This window comes from Delphinapterus leucas, chromosome 14 (assembly GCF_059928025.1).
Source record: "Delphinapterus leucas isolate spDelLeu-1000000601 "Yukka" chromosome 14, BTC_Dleu_Yukka2, whole genome shotgun sequence".
Classification (NCBI taxonomy): Eukaryota; Metazoa; Chordata; class Mammalia; order Artiodactyla; family Monodontidae; genus Delphinapterus; species Delphinapterus leucas.
The window spans coordinates 73,237,404-73,256,554 of record NC_143142.1 but is presented as its reverse complement, the minus strand read 5'-3'; the positions used below and the strand labels follow the sequence as shown (position 1 = coordinate 73,256,554).

Here is a 19,151-nt window from a genome sequence, read left to right as displayed (position 1 = left end):
AAAACCTAAGCCCAATCAGGTAAGCACTGAGTAAATAGTACCATTAACATAGTGAATAAAACATGTTATTTTTATTCTTCTTCTTCAATATTGGGTTAAATCTAGAAGCGATCTTTAAATTGATCGCCCCTTCAATTTTTTTCTCAAAATGTCCTATTACTACTTTCGTGTTATACATGTAAATCTACACGAGGAATTTGAAAAGAAAAAAACCACACTCGAGTTCAATGTTGTATGTAGTATAATCCAGGCCAGCAACCAGCACACTGTGTAAAGTTCTGAGTCCTCCTTTTCTCCATTTTTTTTTTCTGATTTTCTATGAAAACATGGACTCTCCTAACATAAAGCTGAAGGCCCTGCTGTTTGCTTACCAAACTCCTGCCCTCCGAAGCTTCTAATTTCTAGCAGAATCGGCATCAGATTGGAAGCTGCAGCAAACAGGTTTCCCCCGAAGAAGCACTGCCTGGATGCAGGAGTCCCAGCACCTCTAAGGACAAAAGAGCTGATAGGTAAAGGACAGAAACTGCACGCTCACCCAGTGGTCCCAGCAGTCCAGCCAAGCACCAGGCCGCTGGGAGGCCAGACACAAAACGGGACTTGGGGTCAACACAAAGACTGTTTTATGCAGAGAAATCATGCCCACAAAAACCTTTCTCAGCAGGGCAGCCTCATTCAGATCACCATCGAAAGACTGTATCTTAAAATGCATAACCTTGAAAATACCGGTAATATGACATTACAGAGAGTTCAAATGTGGAAACCCTGTCCCTAAGCCTCTACTATCACGGGCCACCAAGGAAGGCTGCCTGGGAACCAGATAATAACCATTAAAAGCAGACAGCAGCTGACAGAATTCTAAACCCCACACTCTCTCTTGAGCCATCAAAAGCCCTCTTGTCATTCCAGACCACACTAAAACAAACTAATTCTCAAAAGGGCTCCTTACCTCTGGCAAATCAAGGTATTTTTAACAGTTCTGCCATCTCTAAATCCAGGGCAGTCCCGAATGACCCTCCCAATCTCTCCCCCAAGGGATACTCAGTAATTAAATTACTGAGAAGCTGCAATGGTTAATATGCACAGGGAATAAATAGGGCTTAAAATGATCATTTTCACATTTTATTTTACCTTAATTTAACAGTAGTATTTTTAAAAGGAAAAGATGGTACATATTCATATTTGCAGGAGAAAGCCGACATCTAGACAGTGATAACTTCCGTGAACTCCCTGCTGTAAGATCTTCAGGACTGGAAAATTCGATCCTGTGCGGAGCTGCGTATAAATAACCACCTTCCTTCCTGCCTTCTCCAGTCTGGAGCCAGCACTATAGAGAAAAGAGCCCCACAATTCAATGTGCCTCTTCCTTTGCAGCTCTGCAATGAATAAAACAGCAGGAGAACTGAAAAGGGCACGTCTACACTGGGACAGACAGAAGACCTGGGTTCAAATTCCAACTCCGGCACTTAACTAGCTCTGTGGCTTTGGCCAAGCCACCCATGCTCTCTAAGCCTTGCTTTTGTCACCTGAAAAACGTGGAAAAGAGTATTTAATAATCTCACATGATGGGTTAACGGATTAAATTAGATAACCACGTAAAACTGGTATATACTAGTGCAGGGCTTCTGCACCTTGGCACTATTGGCATTTGGGGCCAGATAGTTCTTCATTGTGGCAGCCATCCCGTGCCTTATAGGATGTTTAGCAGCATCCCTGGCCTTACCCACTAGATGCCGGTAGCACCTCCTAAGTTGTAACAACCAAAAATGTCTCCAGGCACTGCCAAGTGTTTCAGGGGGCAGGGGGCTTACTCCACAGTTTAAAACCACTGTACCAGGTATTTAGTAAATATTTAATTTTAAAAAGGGTTTCTCCCTTCCTCTCATCCAATAGTCTTCTGAAACAAACCTGGGTGGCAGGGATTTATTCTAGACTGCCCCCTTTTTCTCACCTAATCAATCAGTAACCACATCCAATGCCTTCCGTCTCCTATATACCTCCTGAATTTACCCCGCCTCCCCGCCGGCTTGGTTGGTTCCACTGTCATCACCACCAACTCTGCCCAGCCAACTGCAGGACCTCCCACTGTGGTCCAACCTCACATCCATTCTCCCGGTGCTGCGTGGTGAGCATTAGAAAAGCACAGATCTACGTGGGTTCTCAAAGCGCTTCAGAAGATAAAGTTCCAGTTCCTTGACAAGGTCCACAAGGCTATTCACACAGAGCCACTTCCTCCTGTGACTTGGGCCACCCATGCCTCTGCTGTCCTTCCTCCCCACTCCCTGGAGAACTGCTCCGAGACACCATGGGGTGGTGGTTCCACCCACAGGCTCTGCAGCCAGAGTGCCTTGGTTCGAGTCCTGGCTCTGCCACTTACTAGCTCTGTGACCCCCAAGCAAGTTAGCTAACCTCTCTGTGCCTCAGTTTTCCCATCTGTGAGATGGAGATAAAAGTACCAACCTCCAAGAGCTGTTGTGAAGACTCCACGAGTTTTCGTCAGATATACACATCAGCACCTAGCACATGAAAAGTGCCTGAATTTTAACTACTGGCTTATTTTAATCTAAAACTCAGCTCAGATGTCAGTGTTCAAAGCCGGACACCAGTGTTTTCCACCCACCGTCACAGCCCAGACTCAACAGCACCGTCCTGCAGTTATTGCTACTACTTCACTGACCACAAGTGATTGCTGTTTACATGCCCGTCTCAAGCAGGTCAGACCCTCAGAGCAAGGGCTGTCCACTGGCCATCTCAGTCCCCATCACAACATCAGGCCCCGTGCGTGGCTGCCCCACACAAGACAGAATCTCAGATTAGACAATCTCATCAGATCAGCTGGTCCAAAAAAACCCTTATTTGCTCATGCCATACAGATTACCCCTCCATGTTTCTAGTCTGTATCATTACTTACTTAAAATTTTCTTAACTATCCTCCTTCCCTAAAATTCTAAAAGGTCTCCTGCTTCTCTAGGCCCCCGTAAAAGGCAAACACATTCCAAAGAAGAAGGGCACAGACTCACCTCTGATAATTTTACACTGGTTTTTAGTTTCCACAGATTCTTTAAAAGGGCAAAGAAATCCTTGAAACTGCCACTGCCCAGACCAGAGCATCTGCCTGAAACCATCATTTCGCAGACTCTAGAATTAAGGTCACCTGGCAAAGAAGGGCAAGGTCTTTGTTGCCCAGGTGTTAAAATCACCACAACAAGACTGGGAAACTGAGATAAAGTAGGAGTTTGGGATTAACATATACACACTACTGGGTATGAAACAGGTAAACAAGGAACTACCGTATAGCATAAGGAACTATACTGAACATCTTGTAATAACTATAATGCAAAAGAATCTGAAAGAGTGTATATACATATAAACACGTATCTATTTATGTATGTGTAACTGAATCACTTTGCTGTACACTTGAAACTAACACAATATTGTAAATTAACCATACGTCAATTTTTTTTTTTTTCCTGGCCGCACCGCACAGCTTGTGGAATATGGGATCTTAGTTCCCCGACCAGGGATTGAACCCGGGCCCTCGGCAGTGAGAGCGCAGAGTCCTAACCACTGGACTGCCAGGGAATTCCCTATACTGCAATTTTTTTTTAATCATTAAAAAAAAAAAAAAGAAGCTGAGAAGTCCCTCCTCCCTGGAGTGACAGGATGTTACAAAATTTGGGAGTTACCAACTCACCTCATCCCATCCATCAAATTGTCCATTATTGGTCACTCCCGCCCCTTCCTGTACTTTTTAATCTTCTTTTTGTGTATTAAGACCTGCCTCATTCTAACAAGACTGAAGGTGATTGTTACAAAATAACAATATACAAAAATATAAGACTATAAAAGGGCTTCGAATGGAGAAGTAAGGTCCGAGGACCCCAGAAAGTGAACTGTGGTTCTCAACCACTCATTAGAACAGTACTTCTCAAGCTTGATGCTCAGTTTAAAAGGTTAAAAAATTCTCAAACCTCCTCTCTGTGCTGTCTGAAATTCTTTGATTGGTATTTCATTTACAGAAGTGTAAAATTAGGTCTACGGTCTATGGCACTAGCTGCCACCAAGCTGGTTCCCTGGGGTTCCATGTGGGTCTGCTACCAGCTGTGTTTGATGTCGACTCAATTCTCCCACACCTTTTTTTTTTTTTTTTTTTTTTTTTTGTGGTACGCGGGCCTCTCAGTGCTGTGGCCTCTCCCGTTGCGGAGCACAGGCTCCGGACGCGCAGGCTCAGCGGCCATGGCTCACGGGCCTAGCCGCTCCGCGGCAGGTGGGATCTTCCCGGACCGGGGCACGAACCCGTGTCCCCTGCACCGGCAGGCGGACTCTCAACCACTGCGCCAACCAGGGAAGCCCTCTCCCACGCCTTTTTAACTGCAAATGGAAACTTCTGTTCACACGGCCAGGCACACAATTATTTGCCATTCACTGGGCAGCAGGACATCACTGGTGTGTTAAATCAATTTGGGTCCTATTTCCTTAGCTTGAGACACTGAAGGATCACTTACGGCGACACCAAGATGATGTCAAATGTAGGCCCAGAAATTCTACAGCTGTGATCACCTAAGAGCCGGCCCCTGGGCCTTCACCCCAACCTCACTGCACGAGCCTATACACTTTCTGCATCGCCTTCTCCCTCTCTGCCACAACCACACACACACTGGTATCTCCCAACTGGAGAAAAGAAAACATCCTCCAGGACCCTGGCCCCTGCTTAGCTGCAACCGCGTCTCTTCCCTCCTGTTCACCGCAAAATTCCTTTGAAGAGTTGCCTCTGCATGCCCACATTTCCTTCCTCTCCTGCCTGGGGCATCCCTTCCCCCACTCCTGATGACCAGGGCATCCACCTAGCCACGTCCACACACACTCACTGTCCTCCTGCCACCGGATGCTGCTGACCACTCCCACTACCCCACCCCACCCCCGCAGCCTTCCCGAGGCCACACGTGGTTAGAGGCCACGCCTCCTCGCCCAGACCTCCAAAGGCTGACAGACCCAGGGCCTGTGCTCTCCTCTCACTAGTCCTCACTTCTCCGAGTTCCCAGGCCCCACAAGCTAACCACATGCTGAGGATCCCAACGCCCCACCCCTGCCCCGAAAGCTCCACTGGGCTCCAGATGCTTACGCCTACCTGCTCGCTGGCATCATCTCTTAACCTAATCAAAACAGTCCTTTGGGTTTCCCCATCTCCCCTTAATCTTATTCCTCTCGAGATCTTCCTCTCGGTAACTGACCACCTAATTGCTCACACCATAATCCTGGGTGGTAACTCCATATCCGTCTATCAAGAGCCAGGCAATTCCTCCAAAATACACGCCAAATCCATCCACGTCACCACACTGCCCTGTGCCCTTCCTTGGACCCCAGCCCACCACCACCTCTCGACCAACCAGTACTGGAGTTTCCGGACTGGTCTCCTTGCTTTCATTCTTGTCCTTGCCCCAACAGTCCTTTCTCCCAGAGGTGCTTCAAGCCACAAATCAGATTCTGCTACTCCTCTGCTTAAAACCCTCCAACGGCTCCCCAACTGTGCCGAGAAAACCCAGCCCTCTGGATCGGTCCCCTGTCCACACCCCCTACCATTGCCTGCCAGTACCCCCGCCCCCCATGCTCCAGCCAGGCTAATTCTCTCTGTTCCTCAAGCTTTTTGCCTCTGTGTTTGCTATCCCCACTGTCTGGAATATTCTGTCCCCAAACCTCAAGTAGCTGTCAACACCTCATTCAGATCTCAGCTGAACTGCTGTTAGAGTTCTTGAAGAGCAGGTGCACACCCATGGCACCCAGTGGGGGCACTCTGCCCCCCTCAGGGACGTGAAATTTGCAAAAACATATCACAGCCTCTCCCTGATGCCGGGATGGCAAATGTTCACACCACCCAGCCTCACTGCTGCAACCCTTCATTCACCACGAAGGGCCTGATTCATGCTTGGAGGAGTCGCTTCTGGGAAGAGGGATGCTGCACTTCCCAGCATCAGACACCGCTTCCTGTGTTTGGGGATTCCCACAGCGTGAGTTCTGGTGGGAGGCTGGGTCCATCTCCCACTACAGAAACCAAAAGTTTAAAAGGGGAAGAAACAGACTCGTCGCACCCCTCCCCCAGCAGCAAGGATGTAAGCCCATGGTTGTGGTGAGCCAATCAGAGGCTCCTGCCTGAGTTTTCCCACTAGGGACGCAAAGAGACAGTGGGCAGAAAAGAATCAGTGTAGCGGGCCTGAGGCTGCTATCCTTAGAAAGCCCAGTTGCAAGATTGGCTGGCTTCCCTCCACTGATATAAACGTCCCCTAAATGCTAAGTGTGCCTCAGCGTGCCCAGACTGTGCAAACACCTGCCTTCCTTCTGGGAGCCTGGAATTTTAGTACATGGTAGGCACAGGGCACTTACACAATCAGTCCCCAGTAAAAAGCTTGGGCACTGAGTCTCTAATGAGATTCCCTGGTAGACAACGTTTCCTATATGTGATCACAGTAGCTGATAGAGGAATTAAGCACATCCTGTGTGACACCTCTGGAGGAGGCCTCTTGGAAGCTCCCGGCTGGTTTCCTCCGGATGTCACTCCGGGCATCTTTATCCAACTTTACCGATTTTGCTTTGTTACCCTTTCACGTAATAAACTGTAACTGTCAGTGTACCCATTTCTGGGTCTTGTGAGTCCTTCTGCCGAATCATGGAGACTGAGAGTGGTTGTGAGGACCCGCAACACAAGTAGGAAACCAGAGAGCTGATGCAGCTACAGCAGGTGGAGCCCTGCCACACGGCATCCAGAGACGGGTGGGGAACATTGTCGGAGGTGGCATTCAGTGTCTAAGAGCCCTGGAGCCCTTGTCAGATGCTTCCTGCAGGCTCTCTGGCTGCAATTCTGGGTGTCCAGCCTCCCTTAGTTCCTGACCACTGCCCAGGTTTGGCTTTCCAGCTTTCCAGGTACTTCTGTGCTATGCAAAATGCCTTCAATAAATCCCTTTCTGCTCAAATTCATCAGAATTGGCCGCTGTTGCTTGCAATCAAGAGCCCTAACTATCACAGATTTTGTGATACAGTAGCGTTATAAATAAAATTGGAATGCCCGAAGGGGGGTGGGATAGGTGGAGGGTCCTGTGAGTCCCACAGTACCAGGCTGGAGAAGTTGGTCATTCTGAGTAGGTAAAGCAAAGGGAGAGTGAGTTTAAGTGCCCTGTTGTCTGTTGGACCCAAACTTTGTGCCTCTTCATCGGAGGCTATTTTTCGAATCACCCTGAGGCAGAAACAATGGGATGAGTAGGGCATAGAGACCTGTCACTAAGACACAGAAATTCCCAGAAGCACCGACTTCATCTAGATAAGATCACTGGCTGTCACTACCAGCCCATGGAATTGACTGGAAGCAAAAACACCCGGAACCTAAGTTTTCATGGGAGCAACACTGCCACGTATTCAGCTCAGATGATGCCAGCCTATGGCTGCTCAACTCCCAGACAAACCACCCTGCAGTCCCAAACTCACACCAAGCAGGACCCAAGAGGAGGCGCTCTGCCAGTTCCCATCCATCCAGGCACGGCTGTAGAAGACAAGGACCAAGGAGGATCCTCACAATGGACACAATGCAGCAGAGCCGGAAGCTGCCGGACTGGCTGACCAAGGCAACAATTCATTACTCCTGTTCCGCCAGCAACCATACCCTGAGCTTCCCTATTTTCTCCCTCTCCAAATGGGAGGTTTATTGTAATAACCTGTTCCTTCTTCACCACTGGAGGCTGGATGGTTTGGGGGGAACATAACCAATTAAGCCATAGTCACTAGACCCAAAAAAAAAACCTTCTTTCAGGTGGAAGAGAAGTGACAGTGTATCACCCAGAGATCCCTGCAATACTTAAATGAATATTTGGGTTGCCTCCCTGGGGAAAGGGAGCATGTGATTTCATGAAGTCATGGACATTTCTGAAGGTGGGTGAATTATCCAACAGGTGCACTATGGGCTGAAACAGTAAGGCAATAAAGGTAATTCCACCCCCTCTTTCCCACTGGCTGGTTGAGGGATGAGCAGAGCGAAGCTTCTGTGGGCCAGTGAGACACAACAAGAGATTTCCTGGGTGATCATGGGAATGAAATTTCATTTATCTTAAGCGGAAAGCCACGGGAAGCGATTATCTTTCCTCTGCAAGGAGGAAAAGAGAACAAAGCTCTTAAGTGCCACTGGCAGCCACCCTCAGACCAATAAGGCCTCTGAACAGGGCCAGGCTGTAGATAGCGGAGTCGTGAAAAACAAACTTGATTCCTCAATGATATCATTGAGCTGGCCCTTGTCCTACGGTCCAGGTGGGTACTTCTTAATAGACACATCATAACTGAACAAGAGAGATGAGGCTGGAGTCGCCATAACAACTATCAAGGATCTACCATAACACACAAGTTGAGATTGGCCAACTCAAGTGCCACAATTCTAAGATACCATCACCTGTAAGCTGTAACTTTGGGGAGGATGGGGGATACGGAGGAGATAAGTGTGCAAGGAACCTACCACCACATTAAACACACTTATCAACTGTAAGATGCATCCTTATTTCAGACCCACTAAAAGGCTGATGGAAGGGGGATAGAGCGATGTCCCAGGTTAGATGTAACATAGTATTTGCCAACTCTGTCCTTCCGTTCAGGAAAGAACAACCATGAAACATACCCTGGGAAACAATGACACTTGAGGGACGTTACTCAAGGGACGTTACTTAGCTTGAAGGCAAAACAACGAAGAGCTTCCAGCCACTCTGTTACGTGTCCCTATGACTATAGCTATTCAGTTATCACCTTGATATCTAAACGCTACTCAATGCTGCAATTAGGTAACGACAAGACCTCTCACTCGAAACCCAAGAAAACAAAATACAGAGAAACAAATTTGAGTTTGATCACAGGTCACAATTTTCATAGTACACACACGAAAAAGTCAGAACGCTACTAAAGATTTAAATGACTTTAATGCAACTGTAGTGCCCTGAAGGATGGAAAATCATACGTGTCTACAGTGGAGAAAATGAAACATCTAGTTTGCAAGCTGCTGGTGAAAAGAAGATCGGATTTACCAGCCACTTTTTCTGAAAAAATAACCAACCTTTTACCTCTCCCCTCCACTTACCACCTTGGGAGGCTACTGAAAGGCACAAGTGGCAATGCAATGACCTTGATGTCCCCAGATACAAAGCACAAAGCAGGGCGTTGATAAAATGTGCTCAACTGAACAAACACTATAATATCTGGATGGAACAAGTGCTCTAATTTTCACCCAAAGCCTGAAGTACATGCATTTGGGAGGCTTCTTTCTACCTCATTTTCAGACTTATTCTTATGTTAAGAAAAAAAAAGAAGTTTGTTGTAGAAATATAGAAAACATTAAGCAAGCAAAAAAGACAAGAAAAAGTACCTGTAATTCCTTTGCTTAAAGATAACTGCCATTAACATCATGGGTTATATTCCTGGTCATTTTTCCTATGCATAAACACCTTTTTTTTTTTTTTTTTTTTTTTTTTTGCGGTACGTGGGCCTCTCACTGTTGTGGCCTCTCCCGTTGCGGAGCACAGGCTCCGGACGTGCAGGCTCAGCGGCCATGGCTCACGGGCCCAGCTGCTCCGCGGCATGTGGGATCTTCTCGGACCAGGGCAGGAACCCGTGTCCCCTGCATCGGCAGGCGGACTCTCAACCACTGCGCCACCAGGGAAGCCCTATGCATAAACACTTTTAACCACAATAGGATTCTACTGTTTTGGAGAAACAGCACACCCAGTGTTTTGTAACCTACTTTTCCCACGTACTATTATATTACTGTCATCTCCATGTTATTAAATATTCTTCAATATCTCCCCACCCCCTCTCCCATCCTTGTGGCTGCACAATAAATACCCTTCTCCATCTCACTTCTCCCAGCAAAGGAGGAAAAGCTCTTAGTTCCAGCTTAAATGTTCTCTTTCACTGAGAGTAGCATGGACATATACACACTACCAAATGTAAAAACAGCTAGCTAGTGGGAAGCAGCCGCATCACACAGGAAGGTCAGCTCAGTGCTTTGTGTCCACCTAGAGGGGTGGGATAGGGAGGGTGGGGGGAGATGCAAGAGGGAGGGGATATGGGGATATATGTACACATATAGCTGATTCACTTTGTGATACAGCAGAAACTAACACACCATTGTAAAGCAATTATACTCCAATAAAGATGTTAAAAAATACATTTAAAAAAATCATCATGTTGTAGACCTTAAACTTACACAGTGTTATAGGTCAAGTATATCTCAATAAACCTGAAGAAATTCCATTTAAAAAAAAAACGTTCTCTTTCACTAATAACACGCACTGACAGTTAAGACCTCTATGCCAAAGGCAGGCAGCGCAGCCCATACCAACTTCTCAGTTATCAGCAAACACATACTCTGGAACTCAAAATCCACAGAGTTCAGCTCACTCTAGTTACAGCTTAATTCAAGAACCACGTTCATTTATCCTCAGGAGTTAACAGGCGAGGAGGAAATACAGCCAGTTCCAAGTTTAAAAACCAACTTACTGTTAATTACAGCTGCTTCCAAATCATCGCACACGGTATACAAAACACAAAAGGAATGAGAAGAAAGGATAGAAGGAAGCAAACTGATGCTCGGTTTTGCTTTTTTTTTTTTAAACCCCCCACTCCTTCCCCTTTCCTTACCAAATTGCCAATGAAGATGAAGTTAGCACTCTGGTGACACCCAAAGATAAACCACTGATTAACTGAGAGAGGAAAAAAATGGAGACTTAGAAAAGAAAGCACAGGATATTTAACGGATTCCCATTCTTCAAGAGCTGAAAGTAGCTGGGAGAGTCGGAAGTATGTAGAGCTTCTGATTGAGCGGGATACACATCCACCCACTTTTTCTCATGAATAGTTAATATTGAGGGCTTATGAAGCAAAATAAGTCTCTAAGTAGCATCGCCTTGCTTTCATTTTCTGGGAAAACCAGAACAAGGTGACTTCCAGCACTAAAAAAACAAAACTTAATACATGTAAATAAAAACTAACCCTTTCGATACAAACATCTTCAGTTAGACAACAGGAAAAGTTAGTAGAGAGGATCTTCGTCGTCTGCTCCATTACCTGGGACCCAAGCCTGTCTTCCCTGGAGTCCCCACATTGGTGACACCTAACACGGTGGCCAATATGTACATTAAAAACTTTAAGTCACACAGATCGCCAAAAACCTGGTTTAACTTTGAAGTTTAAAACATTAAAACAGATGCTCAACTGGGGCAGCTCCATGTGACCTCCAGCCAGGTGGGAGTGAACTGTCTGTCCATCTTTCTCGCTGCAGCTGCCTCACTACTATGACAACCCACAAGGGCAAGTCCAGCTTTACAAAGTGCTCTGAAAGACACGAAGTGTGATCCAGAACTGCGCCTGAGGAGACCAGGAAGAGCCGGGCCTTGAATAAGGCTGAAAATGGGAAATATAATTAAAATATGAAAACTGTATTAACATAGGCAAGACCAAGAATCAGAGGCACAAAAAAAAAAAAAAAGAATCACAAGAGGCACAGCTCAGGCCCTTGTTGCTGTTCCACAGGGTCCCCACCCGGGTCTGCTCCCTCAGTCTGGAGGGACCTAGTCACACAGATGGAACACACTGTCTCCATCTGGAAGACAGAGGTGACCACAGAGGTGACCTAAGCCACTCAAGTGATCCATCAAAATTTCACTTCAGCATTATCTGGGAAGCCCTGACAAGTCCCGGGTGATGGGCCACCACCCTAACCAGCAATGGGACTATTCCCTGGGTGTGCTCATCCCCTGCATGGGGCCACCATCCCTACAAACCCCGCCAGGGGGCATCTTCACAGGATGGACTTCACATCGCAGCATTTTACACTAAAAGAAAAGTCATTTTTGAATGGCCCTTTTTTCCTGGTGAATAGGAAGCATAAAAAGAATACGAAATCTCTCAGTGGATGCTTGCCTGCCAAGAAGTCACCAAAGAGTGAATTTGATGACAGCAAGGGAATCTGATAGCCTCACCATTAAACTTGGCCAGTTTTGAATCAATACAGGACTCTGAACTCAGGGAAAAAAAGTCGACCAAAGCGTCAAATCCAAGCTCATTACCTGGGACGTGCTTATGTAACACAGCTCTTCTCACCTAAAGCCTAATTCAGGCCACACGGGTTCAGAATAAAACATTATGCCTATAGGAGATCTTATATTTCCATGAAATAAGTGTCCCAGATCTCTAAGCACTGCTTTTCTCTCTGCCGGAACCTGAGCCGCGGTCTTGCCTCAGGAACCAAGAATATCTCCAGCAATTCAATACCCGGGAGTAGCGAAGATTGTTAGTTTCTCTCAAAGTCAATGACAGCAATCATGAAACGCTCTGTACAATGCAAGTAGAATTATTCAGAAGTCCCTATGCACCCAAGAAGAAAGGATGTGACAGTGGTTCTCAAAGGACCTTTCCTGCGTGTTTGTATGTTATGGGGGCTTTTCCCCCCAAATCCAAATGCCTGTCCCTCCCCCAAATTTTAATATGTTCTGGATAAGAGGAACGCTGAAAAACTTGGAAAACAGATGATTCCTGATACTGCCCACAATGAGAAATACCACTTTAAGTGTTTTCAGTAAAGAACTGACTTTTTAGTTAATAGGAGAATATTGTTTTCTAAATCTAGTTTCCTTATCCTCCTCTCTAAATTATCCTCCCATTTCTACATTACACCAACAAGCAACGCCAACAGTAACATCATTAAACAGACACAGTACAAACGTTGCCACCTATAGTCGGAAAATGAAATATATTTGTTTATACTGTGACCTGGAAGAGAAACAATATAAAAACAGAAAGTAACACTGTCACACTTCTCATGCTCTTCCTTAAGCCTACGACCTTAATACTTACCTTCATCACATGACTCGTTTATTATTTTAATCCTCTTTTACATGGACTGTCAAAAGATCACTATGTAGTCAGGTTTATTACCAATTCCCAAATCTATCAGTAGGACAGAAAAACTTACTCAAAGACCTACCACATCAAAATGCTTAAAAACTCCAGTTAGGGTCTCTTTTGATTGCTGCTACTTGTCTAGGACCCAAAATTCAAAAGCAGCAATAAAACCTGTTTCAACGTCTTCTTAACTCAAAATTTAAAATGTAATATGATCTCAATCTATCACAGAGAAATTAATTTGTTTCTTCCACCAGTCACATACTACCGTGTTTTTATGGTATTATATAAATAACTGCACAATACAGAAAGGTTATGAATTATCAATGAACATACAGTTTCTTCCCTTTGGGGTGCGTGCAGAAGCAATGTAGCAGGAATTCTAAAGTACTGCTGTGATGATGTCACATTCCAAAACCATTCTTAACGTCAGGGGTTTCTTCCTTGAGATTATTCATATTTCTCCTGAATGTATACCAAGCATATGGATGCTCCCACAATTCCCAAACAACTTTCCAAGGAAGTTTCCTTGGTGATGTGGGCACTCGCTGCATAGAAGAGACAGGTGCCCAGGCCCCATTCAATCACTTCCCTTTAAATTGCATTCTGGGGACTTCCCTGGTGGTCCAGTGGTTAGGACTCTGCACTTCCACTGAAGGGGGCAAGGGTTCAATCCCTGGTTGGGAAACTAAGATCCCGCAAGCCTCATGTCGAGGCCAAAAAAATGAAATATAATAAAAATTTAAAATTAAAATTAAATTGCATTCCACATGAAAAGAACTTGCAGTCATCTGAGGATTCCCATTTGCCACTCTCCTCATGCCTTTGACCAAAAAATTGTATTCCTTAAGGAAACTACTTTCCAGTGAGGACATAATTCAAATAAACATTCTGACTATAAAATTCAGCAGACTATACATTAGAATGTCAATTTCTTGCAAATTCCATAGACTCCTTGAAGCAAAGAAAAACCAACAGAGAGGAGAATTTAAAACAATACATTAGGGCTTCCCTGGTGGCGCAGTGGTTGAGAGTCCGCCTGCCGATGCAGGGGACACGGGTTCGTGCCCAGGTCCGGGAAAATCCTGCATGCCGCGGAGCGGCTGGGCCCGTGAGCCATGGCCGCTGAGCCTGCGCGTCCAGGGCCTGCGCTCCGCAACGGGAGAGGCCACAGCAGTGAGAGGCCCGCGTATCGCAAAACAAACCAAAACAAAACCAGTACATTATATTGGCCGATTTTAAAAACTGCTTTCAAATGTCACCATAAAACCTAGGCCCTTTTAGGGTCTGTTTCTCAAATGTTAGCAGTAATGACACATGTAACTGGGGTAGCCCGTGTCCTGGGTAGAGAGCTCCCCAACCAGCAGGGATAGGCCTGACTCAGGCAGGCACTTGGAGCTGGAATGAAGGGACAAGGCTTATGTTCCTCTGAGAAGTGGCCTCTCAGCATCCTCCTTCAGATCCAAACAATACCCAAACTGTAATTTCTGAAAGCAATCTTGTGACCATTTTTTGCACAGCTGCAAAGATGGCCTGCAGGGTTTCTCAAGTAATCTCTAGAAAACACACATGGACCACATTCTATAAATTAACGACTATTCTCAATTACTCACATGTGGCTAATCAGGTGGCCCAGCAGCTAGGTTCCCTGTTTCTTCTCTGCTGATGTCCATTTAAGAGCATTTCCCTTATGCTAGCCCTTTTCTCTGAGACAGAAGAGCAGAAATCTGAGTGGAGTTGACTTTAAATTATTGACTGGACTTTCCCGGTAGCGCAGTTGTTAAGAACCCGCAGATGGGGTTCGATCCCTGGTTTGGGAATATGCCTCAGAGCAACTAAGCCCGTGCGCCACAACTACTGAGCCTGAACTCTAGAGCCTGTGAGCCACAACTACTGAGCCCATGTGCCACAACTCCTGAAGCCCACACGCCTAGAGTCCGTGCTCCGCAACAAGAGAAGCCACCGAAATGAGAAGCCCGCGCAGCGCGAAGAAGAGTAGCCCCTGCTCACCACAACTAGAGAAAGCCCACAGACAGCAACGAAGACACAACACAGTCAAAAAAAAAAATTACTGACTGATGGGGCGTGGTGTTTGAAACTGATGACCCAGGGTTATCCCAGGTTTCCGGTTAGAGTAATTAATGAATTCTAACACATCCTTGTTTTCATATTTTAACATCTCTGAAATAATGATGCTTCATGAAATCAACAGTATTATCACAGCTTGACAGCTTTTCTTTTCTTAGTGGTCGATAAAGCAGTGGTGCATCTTAAAATTGACAGCATCTTGGAGTAAAGAAAATACTATATCTATGCCAAAGGTTAACCTTAAATGTTTGTTATGAAGCGGGTAATTATATGCAAATGAGCAAGAAGACTCCTAAGACTATAGGAGAAGAAGAGACCGTGGCAACTGTAGCACAGCTGCCACATCTCAAGGGCCACAACTCAGGCCCATTAACTTGCCAGGTGAGAATGTAGCCCCAATGAAGTCAGATTTTTACCATTTTCCATGAAAATTCCCAAGATTTAAAACACTATGGAGATAATACTAAGCAGGGTCCCTGGTCAACTGTGGCCAGAAGCCATCAGTTTATAATCCCTGACATTTATCTCCTACATTATCCTGAATAACTTAGTTATGAAGACTTTTCAAGTACTTGGAAGAGAGGGAGCATGTTAAAAACTAGGGTTGTGGAATCAACAGAACTGGGTTCAAATCCTGACTCTACAACTTAACTCGCTCTGGGTCCTTATGCAGGTCACTTAACCTCTCTGAGCCTCCACTCATCTGTAAATCATAGCACACCTCACTGGGTTCTTACAACAATTAAATGAGACAGTAAGTGCATAAAGGCTTAACACAGTGCCAGGTGTAGAGAAAACATATGAAACGTTAGCCAACTATCCTTATTTGCATAAAATAAAGAGGGAGGGTGTCAAAGTATCATCCCACGTCAGCCTGGCCTTCATCTCTATGCCATTTGTTTCATTCTAACCGCCAAAAAATGTAAATGCCATATCTAAGGAAAAAGTTATCAAACTTTCACTCACCAGAAAATCTTGTAAATAAAGGATACCTTTCTGAGATGCTGTAATAAAAGATTTCAGAAGGTTAACAGCAACATTCACGAGTAAACTATGCCAAAATGGGTTGCAGCTTGCCAAAAAATAAACAAAAACAAAAAACCACCAAGGAACTAAGCCAAATGCAGAAACTAGTCCAAACTGTTCTGATTCCAAATCAAATCTGATCCTGGGCCCTGAATCAGAAATTTGCTTAATCTGCTAATCCCTCCAATACCAAAAGCCCTTCGTCTGATAGCAATTTCAAATTTGATTACCTAAATGGACTTAATTTGAATCCGGGTGAATATGAACTATAGTTCACCAGAGGAACCACAGCCAGAAAGGCACAATAAAAAATAAACAGCACATGCACTCACACAAGCAAAGCCCACATTTAATCCCTTTCATTTGACAAGCTGGACAGACCTAGGAACAATGCCCTCTGTCTTGGCATCCCGCGATTTTCTGGGTTAATGCAATGCTTCATCACCAGCAGTGCTTAGAGCTAAAGCGTCTTTCTGTGACGGGATACAACTAAGTGCATGCCAAACACACGATAATGCTTTTCACCAACCTTCAATGAAAATACAAACTTTCATGAAATTTGCTAGGTACGAATGCCTATTTAGCTAAGAGGTTTATAAGGTGACTCTTCCACACAGCAATCAAAATATCTTTGTTTGTGATGATCTACAGCACACCAACTGTATGAGCTGAAGCGAACGCCTTGGGAAAACAACCCTGCTGTTTGTTTCATCAGGCATCTACTTTAAGAGCCTGTTAAAATCTTCCATTTGTTTTCTTACACAGGCTAACTCAGGAAGACAAAACAAGCTGTTCAAATTCAACAATTTCTTGTTAATATTCCACGAAGGCAATCCCTGATCTTCCGAAGGGCAACCTGACAGCATGAAACCTCCCATAAAAAGCAAATACCATAAAAATGTGAAGTCATCAAAACAGCCCTGCCTTTTTTTTTTTTCCTCACCACTGGTAGGACAAGCTGAAAAGGGAAGACAGATGTGACCTGTCTTTTGGAATAGTGTGTGGAACTAAATAGTATCACCAACATGGCCACCACTCAATCAATCAATATAATGTCCTCATCACCTCTTGCTATTCCCTATACAGCCCGAAATTCCCCTCCAGCAACATACAGGAGTGAACCCAGTCATACACAAACACACACACTCACACACCCTGATTCTGTTTACATTCCATCCTTCACTTTTGCCCTAGACACCAATTAAGATCATCAGTATTAACTCACCTAGACAAAAGTGGTAAGATGTGCTCTGGGTCGATTCTGACACTAACTGTAAATGCAGACAAAGCAGAAACTACACCGACATGCATGTGATTCATTTATCCAGCTGCTTTTCCCAAAACGCTCTTTAAGAATTCTCTTTTCCAGGGATTTTTAATAATGAGTCATTTTTTTAAAAAGACCTAAGATGAAAGGCAGCTGTCTTCATGCCCCTTTGTTTGGGAATGTGTATCTCACCACCTTTCTAAAAGCTCACTGCCTGCCCTCTACCGCTACTAATTAAATGGAGAAGTAGAGAATGAAAGAGTAAGCTCCTCAAAGAGAAAACAGGGAGAGGAGATCCCCCTGGGTAAGTGAAACACTGTTACTTTTCACCCATCCTCAGGTAAGTGCACAAAAGGGGGGGAAATATTTTACAAGAGCCCAGCATGGCAAAATGATCGGAAACGCCAATCACATTATTTGCATTGCGATCATTCTTTGATAAAATAAATACCACAGCAAGCTTTACCTAGCAACATTAAGGGGGGGGAACATACCCACAACACCTTCTCCACCCTAAAACACCTATTCCATTACACACTTACGGAGCGCGCACACGCGCGCGCGCGCGCACACACACACACACACACACTACCAGGGTGGGAGAGAAGCCATAACGTGGTCGTGTCTATTAACCCCACCCCTATCACCAGAGAAAGAGGGGATCTCAGAAAAGAAAGGAGAGGAAGAAAGAGAAACCCAGAAATCCTTGAATTTCCAGACATTAACTTATCATGAAATGCACAACCAGGATAGGAAATACCTCCCCGCTGAGTAATGCCTCTTGGGTTGTAAATTCACCTCTCGAAAGGGGAGCCAGACCTGAACACGCGCCCCGCCAGATGCCAAACCCCTCCTACCTGCTCCATCCAGCTTGCCCGTCACGCCGCGCCAGCGACAGCCGCCCACCCCACTTTTGGCAGAGCAACACACTAATAAGACCCGAGCGTGGCTGGTCGGGAGAGATCTAAGCAGTGATGTAGCAGGATCTTCTCAGAAGTGGGGAGTGGGAACTCGCGAGGAGAGAGTGAGGGTAAAAACAAAGCCCTTTCCAGGCGAAACGACAGCCTCGGGGGCGTGGCTTACTTAATTCGCTTCATCAATAAAAAGGATCAATTGAGCTTTCCTCTCTCCACCCACCCCGGAGGTGCTGGATCCCAGAGAGGGAAAAAAAAATGGCAGGGCTGCAAGCTTCCCCCAAGTTTCCAGCAGCACCTGCCCCCATCCTAGATCTCCTCCCCCCACCAAAAAGACCCCGAAATCCACACTCCTGGCTTTAGACTCTGCAAGACAGAGGGTCGGACACGCACAGCTCAGAACGTTTCACTCTCTCCCACCGTAACAAGCACACACGCATCAGAACACTTGCTGACACCATCATTACAAAGTTCCAGGGGGAGACAATCCAGGTTTTGCCGCGGCCCCGGGCTCCCCCGCGCGGCGCGGGTCTCCAGCCCGCGACCCAGACGTGACACACGTCATGGACTCCCGGGCTGCAGGGGCGAAAGGCGGAAAGTTGCCCCACAGCCCCAGGAGACGCGGCTTGGAGGAAAGGAACACGCGGGCTGAGAAGCGCACGCGCCCTCCTTCCACCCAAAGGCGGGGAGCGGCGAGTGAACCCCAGGCTCGCTGGGCGTCGCGCCGCTTTATTTACAAACAATGCGCAGGGCCGGGGGGGGAGGGGCGGCAGGCTCAGGGCGGAAGAAGCGAGCACCCCACCGGGACCCCGCTCCCGGACGCTCCCGCCTTTGGGGTCCCCCTGCAGGCGCGGGGGACGCGCACCCAAGGGGTCGTCCCACTCCCTGCCGCCGCCGGACAGGAACCTCGCGGGGAGTCCCGTCGGGAAGGGGGCGCA

At 46.1% G+C, this 19,151-nt stretch overlaps 1 protein-coding gene across 1 annotated transcript in view; it reads right to left on the bottom strand.

Annotated features, from left to right (window-relative positions):
- The window catches only part of NEDD4L (NEDD4 like E3 ubiquitin protein ligase), a 338,877-nt gene extending 319,726 nt beyond the window's left edge, over positions 1–19,151 (bottom strand). Inside the window, exon 1 of the mRNA XM_089895250.1 lies at positions 1–19,151. This exon is cut by the window's left edge and continues 18,394 nt beyond it. The gene's annotated coding sequence lies outside the window, so the exon portion shown is untranslated.